Source organism: Arachis duranensis, chromosome 4 (genome assembly GCF_000817695.3).
Source record: "Arachis duranensis cultivar V14167 chromosome 4, aradu.V14167.gnm2.J7QH, whole genome shotgun sequence".
NCBI classification, from domain to species: Eukaryota; Viridiplantae; Streptophyta; class Magnoliopsida; order Fabales; family Fabaceae; genus Arachis; species Arachis duranensis.
In genome coordinates this window covers 19037249-19045696 of record NC_029775.3, presented here as the reverse complement: position 1 = coordinate 19045696, position 8448 = coordinate 19037249, and the positions used below count along the sequence as shown (strand labels likewise).

The following is an 8448-nucleotide window of genomic DNA, read 5'->3' as shown; positions in this document are numbered from 1 at the left end:
TTTTAATTAGTTTTTAGTAGAATATTATTAGTTTTTAGGCAAAAATCATATTTCTGGACTTTACTATGAGTTTGTGTATTTTTTTATGATTTTAGGTATTTTCTGGCTGAAATTGAGGGAGCTGAGCAAAAATCTGAGTTAGGCTGAAAAAGGACTACTGATGTTGTTGGATCCTGACCTCTCTGCACTCGGAATGGACTTTTTGGAGCTACAGAAGTCCAATTGACGCGCACTCAATTGGGTTGGAAAATAGACATCCAGGGCTTTCCAGCAATATATAATAGTTCATACTTTGCGCGAAAATAGATGACGTAAACTTGCGTTCAACGCCAGTTTCATGCTGCTGTCTGGCGTCCAGCGCCAGAAACAGGTTACAAGTTAGAGTTCAGCGCCCAAAATACGTTACAACCTGGCGTTCAACTCCAGAAACAGCCCAAGCACGTGAGAAGCTTTAGTCTCAGCCCCAGCACACACCAAGTGGGCCCCATAAGTGGATTTCTGCACCAATTATCTTAGTTTACTCATTTTTTATAAACCTAGGTTACTAGTTTACTATTTAAACAACTTTTAGAGACTTATCTTGTACCTCATGACATTTTCAGATCTGAATTACATACTCTTTGATGGCATGAGTCTCTAAACTCCATTGTTGGGGGTGAGGAGCTCTACAGCTTCTCGATGAATTAATGCAATTACTTTTGTTTTCCTTTCAAACACGCTTGTTCTTATCTAAGATGTTCACTCGCGCTTAAACGTGAAGAAGGTGATGATCCATGACACTCATCACCTTCCTCAATCCATGAACGTGTGCCTGACAACCACCTCCGTTCTACATCAGATTGAATGAGTATCTCTTAGATTCCTTAATCAGAATCTTCGTGGTATAAGCTGGAATTGATGGCGGCATTCATGAGAATCCGGAAAGTCTAAACCTTGTCTGTGGTATTCTGAGTAGGATTCTGGAATTGGATGGCTGTGACGAGCTTCAAACTCGCGAGTGTTGGGCGTGATGACAAACGCAAAAGAATCAATGGATTATATTCCGACATGATCGAGAACCAATAGCTGATTAGCCGTGCTTTGATAGAGCATTTGGACCATTTTCACTGAGAGGATGGGAAGTAACCATTGACAACGGTGACACCCTACATATAGCTTGCCATGGAAGGAGCCTTGCGTGTGGAAAAAGGATTTCAAGGAAGAGTTGAAATTCAAAGGACAAAGCATCTCCAAAACTCCAACATATTCTCCATTATTGAGTAACAATTACTTATTCCAAACACTTTTACTTCTTACAATTAAATCCAAATAACCTTATTGGCATCCTGACTAAGATTAATAAGATAACCATAGCTTGCTTCAAGCCAACAATCTCCGTGGGATTCGACCCTTACTCACATAAGGTATTACTTGGACGACCAAGTGCACTTGCTGGTTAGTTGTGCGGATTGCAAAAGTGTGATTGCAATTTTGTGCACCAAGTACTTTGTAACAAACATAGAGGAGAACATGGAAAACAACCATGAAGGAGAAGCCAACAACCATGCCAGAGAAGGCCCTGTGAATCATGCTGGGCAAGAGAGAAGAGTTCTAGGCTCTTACATCAATCTAAACCCAGAAAATTGTGGAAGTAGCATCCAAAAGCAACCATAGATGCCAATAACTTTGAATTAAAACCCCAGCTTATCACCCTTGTTCACAACAACTGTTCATTTAGAGGAAGTGCCCAAGAAGACCCCAATCAACATCAAAACACCTTCCTAAGAATATGTGACACTGTGAAGTCTAATGGTGTTCATCCGGATGTCTATAGACTGCTATTGTTCCCTTTCTCACTCAGGGACAAAGCATCTAAATGGTTGTAATCTTTCCCGAAGGAGAGTTTGACAAATTGGGAAGATGTGGTGAACAAATTTTTGGCAAGATTCTACCCTCTTCAAAGAATCAACAGGTTGAGAGATGAGGTACAAACCTTCAGGCAACAAGATGGTGAAACTCTCTATGAGGCATGGGAGAGATTTAAGGACTTAACAAGAAGGTGCCCACCAGACATGTTCAATGAATGGGTTCAACTGCATATTTTCTATGAAGGTCTTTCCTACGAATCAAAGAAGGCCGTAGACTATTCATCAGGGTGTTCTCTAAACAAGAAGAAGACCATTGAAAAAGCCATAGATGTCATTGAGACTGTAGCTGAGAATAACTACTTCTATGCTTCTGAAAGGAGCAACACTCGAGGAGTGATGGAGCTGAACCATATGGATGTGCTGCTGGCTCAAAATAACATGATCACCAAGCAGTTAGCTGATCTTACCAATAAGGTGGAAGAAAACCAAGTTGCAGCAGTCATCACTTCATCACCAGCTCAAGAAGGAGTGAATACAAGAAAAGAAGGTGACTGGGAACAAGCCAACTATGTTAGAAACTCACCCAGACAGACCCATGATCCATACTCCAAAACTTACAATTCTGGTTAGAGAAACCACCCTAATTTTGGGTGGGGAAACCAACAAGACCAAGGCCAAGACCAGAGACGCCACAACCACAATCCCAACAACAATGCAACTCACCAACACCCCTCACAGAGATCATATCAACACCCACCTAATCACCCTTCTCAACCTCCATATCAAAACCAACGTGACCACTCTCAACCTCCTAACCTCAACCCACCATTACCAACCAAAGATAGACTCTCCGGAATTGAGACTTTACTTGAAGACATATGTAAGAAAGTCCAAGACAACATAGTGTTCAAGGATGAAGTGCGAGCCAATATCAAAAACCAGGGAGACACCATCAAGAGGCTGGAGTCCCAAGTGGGGTATCTATCTCAACAGTTTTCCAAACCTACTAATAGTTTCCCAAGTGATACAGAGAATAACCCAAGAGGAGAAGCAAAGAAAGTAAGATGGGAAGAATGTAAGATGATCACTCTAAGTGATGAGAGGAGTGTGCAAGAAGCAAACACACGAACATAACACTTCCAAAATAATCCAAAGGAAAAGAATGAAGAGAGAAATCAAGCACCCCATCCCACACACAGGGAGGAGCTAAGGAAAGAGGAGACTCTGAACCCATATGCACCTTTTCCCCAAAGGCTCAAGGGTGGTGTAGCAAGGAGAGCATATTCAAGGTTCCTCGACATGTTTGCATCCCTTCATGTGAGGATACTGTTCATTAAGGCTCTACAGCAGATGCCCTCAAACATCAAGTACATAAAGGAGTTGCTAACCAAAAAGAGTTCACTGAAAGGTGGGCAAACAATAGTGATGAATAGGGAGTACATTGCTCTCATTCAAACAGAGCCACCTACAAAAAAGAAGGAATCAGGGAGTTTTCGCATCCCCTGTGCTATAGGGGAAACAATGATTGATAAGAGACTCTGTGACCTTGGAGCAAGCATCAACTTAATGCCTCTATCCCTCATGAAAAAGCTTCAAATCAATAAGCTAACGCCCACAGACGTAATCATCAAACTGGCTGACAAAACACAAAAACAAGCAATAGGAGTGATTGAAAACATGTTAGTGAAGGTTGGGAACTACTTCTTTCCCACATACTTTGTTATCTTGGAGATGGAAGAGAATCACATCCATCCCATCATCCTGGGGAGACCATTCTTAGCCACAGCCAGGGCACTTATAGATATGGAGTGAGGAGAACTAATATTGAGGATACATGATGAACAACTCACCTTCAATGTCTTTAAACCATCACAACAAGCAGATCATGATAACAAAGAGTCAAGGGAAGAGCACAATAAGGAACTGATGGAAGAGACAAGCACGGGAGCACAAGCACCACACTGAGAACCCCTATGGTTGACAAGCAATGTGGTCACAAGGAGCAACAGCCAAGTGTAACCCAAGAGGAGTTAGACCCACCAGAGTCACATGAGACAAGCAACAAAACCATCCTAAAAGAAGAAACCACAAGGAGCAAAGTAACATCAAGGGAAACATGGAAAAAGGCCCCAAGGGGATGGAGGAACAAGAAGATTCCTACAGAGGGTTTCTCTCCAGGAGATGAAGTGGTCTCTGCATATATTCCACCTATCCCACCTAATCTCCCCATCATCCCATCTCAGCTGCCTCAAGTGTACACTGATGAGCAGATAATTTATACGCTTTTTGGCATTGTTTTTAGGTAGTTTTTAGTAGGATCTAGCTACTTTTAGGGATATTTTCATTAGTTTTTATGCTAAATTCACATTTCTGGACTTTACTATGAGTTTGTGTGTTTTCCTGTGATTTCAGGTAATTTTTGGCTGTAATTCAGGGACCTGAGCAAAACTCTGATAAAAGGCTGACAAAGAACTGCTAATGTTGTTGGATTCTGACCTCCCTACACTCGAAATGGATTTTCTGGAGCTACAAAACTCCAAATGGCGCGCTCTTAACGACGTTGGAAAGTAGACATCCAGAGATTTCCAGCAATATATAATAGTTTATACTTTATTCGTGATTAGATGACGTAAACTGGTGCTCAACGCTAGTTCCATGCTGCATTCTGGAGTCAAACACCAGAAACACGTCACGAACCAGAGTTGAACGCCAAAAACATGTTACAACTTGGCGTTCAACTCCAAGATAAGTCTCAGCTCGTGTAAAGATCAAGCTCAGCCCAGGTACACACCAAGTGGACCCCGGAAGTGGATTTCTGCATCAATTACTTACTTATGTAAACCCTAGTAGCTAGTCTAGTATAAATAGGATGCTTTACTATCGTATTAGACATCTTTGGTCTCAGTTTTATTTTATTATTCATCTTAGGAGACTATTGATCACGTTTGGGGGCTGGCCATTCGGCCATGCTTGGACCTTAATCACTTATGTGTTTTCAACGGTGGAGTTTCTACACACTATAGATTAAGGGTGTGGAGCTCTGCTATACCTCGAGTTTAAATGCAATTACTACTATTTTCTATTCAATTCTACTTGTTCTTATTCTAAGATATTCGTTGCACTTCAACATGATGAATGTGATGATCCGTGACACTCATCATTATTCTCACCAATGAACGCGTGACTGACAACCACTTCCGTTCTACCTTAGACCGGGCGCATATCTCTTGGATTCCTTAATCAGAATCTTCGTGGTATAAGCTAGAATTGATGGCGGCATTCATGGGAATCCGAAAAGTCTAACCTTGTCTGTGGTATTCCGAGTAGGATTCTGGGATTGAATGACTGTGACGAGCTTTAAACTCGCGATTGTTGGGCGTGATGACAAACGCAAAAGAATCAAGTGATTCTATTCCGACATGATCGAGAACCGACAGATGATTAGCCGTGCTGTGACAGAGCATTTGGACCATTTTCACTGAGAGGATGGGATGTAGCCATTGACAATGGTGATGCCCTACATACAGCTTGCCATGGAAAGGAGTAAGAAGGATTGAGGGAAGGCAGTAGGAAAGCAGAGATCCAAAAGGGACAATTCATCTCCATACACTTGTCTGAAATTCTCACCAATGATTTACATAAGTATTTCTATCTTTATTTTATGTTTTATTTATTATTATTATTCGAAAACTCCATAATCAATTATTATCCGCCTAATTGAGATTCACAAGATGACCATAGCTTGCTTCATACCAACAATCTCTGTGGGATCGACCCTTACTCACGTAAGGTATTACTTGGACGACCCAGTGCACTTGCTGGTTAGTTGTGCGGAGTTGTGACTAAGTGTGATTCACGTTTGAGAGCGCTACCATGTTTTTGGCGCCATTGTTGATGATCACAATTTCGTGCACCAAGTTTTTGGCGCCGTTGCCGGGGATTGTTCGAGTATGGACAACTGACGGTTCATCTTGTTGCTCAGATTAGATAATTTTCTTTTTTATTTTATTTTCAAGAAAAAAGTTTTCAAAAGTTTGTCTTTATTTTTGTTTTTCTAAAGAATATTTTCGAAAAAAATAATAAAAATACAAAAAAAATCATAAAATCATAAAAAATCAAAAATGTTTTGTGATTCTTGTTTGAGTCTTGTGTCAATTTTTAAGTTTGCTGTCAATTGCATGTTTTAAAAATCTCTTGCATTTTTGAAAATTCATGCATTCATAGTGTTATTCATGATCTTCAAGTTATTCTTGGTAAGTCTTCTTGATTGATCTTGATGTTTTCTTGTTTTGTGTCTTTCATTGTTTTTCATATGCATTTTTGCATTCATAGTGTCCATGCATAAAAGATTTCTAAGTTTGGTGTCTTACATGTTTTCTTTGCATCAAAATTTTTTTTTCAAAAATATGTTCTTGATGTTCATCATGATCTTCAAAGTGTTCTTGGTGTTCATCTTGACATTCGTAGTGTTCTTACATGCATCATGTGTTTTGATCCAAAATTTTCATGTTTTGGTTCATATTTGTGTTTTTCCCCCTCATAATTATAAAATTTAAAAATCAAAAAAATATCTTTTCCTTTTTTTTCTCAAAAATTCAAAATTTTGGTTTGACTTGGTCAAAAATTTTTAAAATAAGTTGTTTTCTTATTAGTCAAGTAAAAAATTCAAATTTTAAAAATCTTATCTTTTTAAAACTTTTCAAAAATCAAATCTTGTTCATTTTTTTATTTATTTTCGAAAATTTTAAAAATATTTTTCAAAAATCTTTTTCTTAATATTATTTCATGATTTTCGAAAATTACACTAACAATTAATGTGATTGATTCAAAATTTTGAAGTTTGTTACTTTCTTGTTAAGAAAGGTTCAATCTTTAAANTAAAACCACCTAACAACTTTTCCCTCTCTAATTTTCGAAAATACCTCCCTCTTTTCAAAAAAATTCTTTTTAATTAACTAATTGTTTTAAATTTTAATTTTAATTCTATCTCATCTTTAATTTTTGAAAATCATTAACTCCTTTTCAAAATTAATTTTTGAATTCTCTCTCTCATCTTCTTCTATTTATTTATTCATGTACTAACACTTCTCTTCACATCTCTTCATCTCCAATCACTGCCTCTATCCTTACCCTTGTGCTTGGATTCTTCTTTCTTTGTTCTTTTCTTCTTCTACTAATAATAAGGATCCTCTTTACTGTGACATAGATGATTACTCTTCTTTTCTTGTTCGCTTCTCTTTCATATGAACAGGAACAAGGAAAAAAACACTCTTGTTGAAGCTGATCCTGAACCTGAAAGGACTCTGAAGAGGAAACTAAGAGAAGCTAAATTACAACAATCCAGAGGCAACCTTTTTGAAATTTTTGAACAAGAGAAGGAGATGGCAGCCAAACCCAACAAGAATAATGCAAGGAGGATGCTTGGTGATTTTACTAAACCCACGTCCAAGTTTGATGGAAAAAGCATCTCAATTCCTGCCATTGGAGCAAACAATTTTGAGCTGAAACCTTAATTAGTTGCTCTAATGCAACAGAACTGCAAGTTTCATGGACTTCCATCTGAAGATCCTTACCAGTTTTTAACAGAGTTCTTGCAGATTTGTGAGAGTATTAAGACGAATGGAGTACATCCTGAAGTGTACAGGCTCATGCTTTTCCCTTTTACTATAAGAGACAAAGCTAGAACATGGTTGGACTCACAACCTAAAGATAGCTTGGACTCCTGGGATAGGCTGGTCATGGCCTTCTTGGATAAATTCCTTCCTCTTCAAAAGCTGAGCAAGCTTAGAGTGGATGTTCAGACCTTCAAACAAAAAGATTGTGAATCCCTCTATGAAGCTTGGGAAAGATACAAGCAGATAACCAAAAAGTGTCCTTCTGACATGTTTTCAGAGTAGACCATATTAGATATATTCTATTATGGTCTATCTGAGTTTTCCAAGATGTCATTGGACCACTCTGCAAGTAGATCCATTCACCTAAAGAAAATGCCTGCAGAAGCTCAGGAACTTATTGACATGGTTGCAAATAACCAATTCATGTATACTTCTGAGAGGAATTCTGTGAATAATGGGATGCCTCAGAGGAAGGGAGTTCTTGAAATAGATGCTCTGAATGTCATATTGTCTCAAAATAAAGTGTTGACTCAGCAAGTCAACATGATTTCTCAAAGTATGAATGGATGGCAAAATGCATCCAACAGTACTAAAGAGGCATCTTCTGAAGAAGAAGCTTATGATCCTAAAAACCCTGCAATGGCAGAGGTAAATTACATGGGTGAACCTTATGGAAACACCTATAATTCATCATGGACAAATCATCTGAATTTCTCATGGAAGGATCAACAAAAGCCTCAACAAGGCTTTAATAATGGTGGAAGAAATAGGCTCAGCAATATCAAGCCTTATCCATTATCTTCTCAGCAACAGACAGAGAATTATGAATAGAATACCTCTAACTTAGCAAATTTAGTCTCTGATTTGTCTAAGGCCACTTTAAGTTTCATGAATGAAACAAGGTCCTCCATCAGAAATCTGGAGACACAAGTAGGCCAGTTGAGTAAGAAAATCACTGAAACCCCTCCTAGTACTATCCCAAGCAA

At 38.6% G+C, this 8448-nt stretch overlaps 2 non-coding genes across 2 annotated transcripts; both read right to left on the bottom strand.

The window, feature by feature from the left end:
* Positions 1-1949: 1949 nt before the first annotated feature.
* On the bottom strand, positions 1950-2053 carry LOC127746985 (small nucleolar RNA R71). Its single transcript, XR_008008790.1, has one exon. It is a non-coding gene; the product is annotated as a small nucleolar RNA R71 (small nucleolar RNA).
* Positions 2054-7627: 5574 nt separating this feature from the next.
* On the bottom strand, positions 7628-7731 carry LOC127746890 (small nucleolar RNA R71). The gene has a single exon (XR_008008702.1). It is a non-coding gene; the product is annotated as a small nucleolar RNA R71 (small nucleolar RNA).
* Positions 7732-8448: the final 717 nt, after the last annotated feature.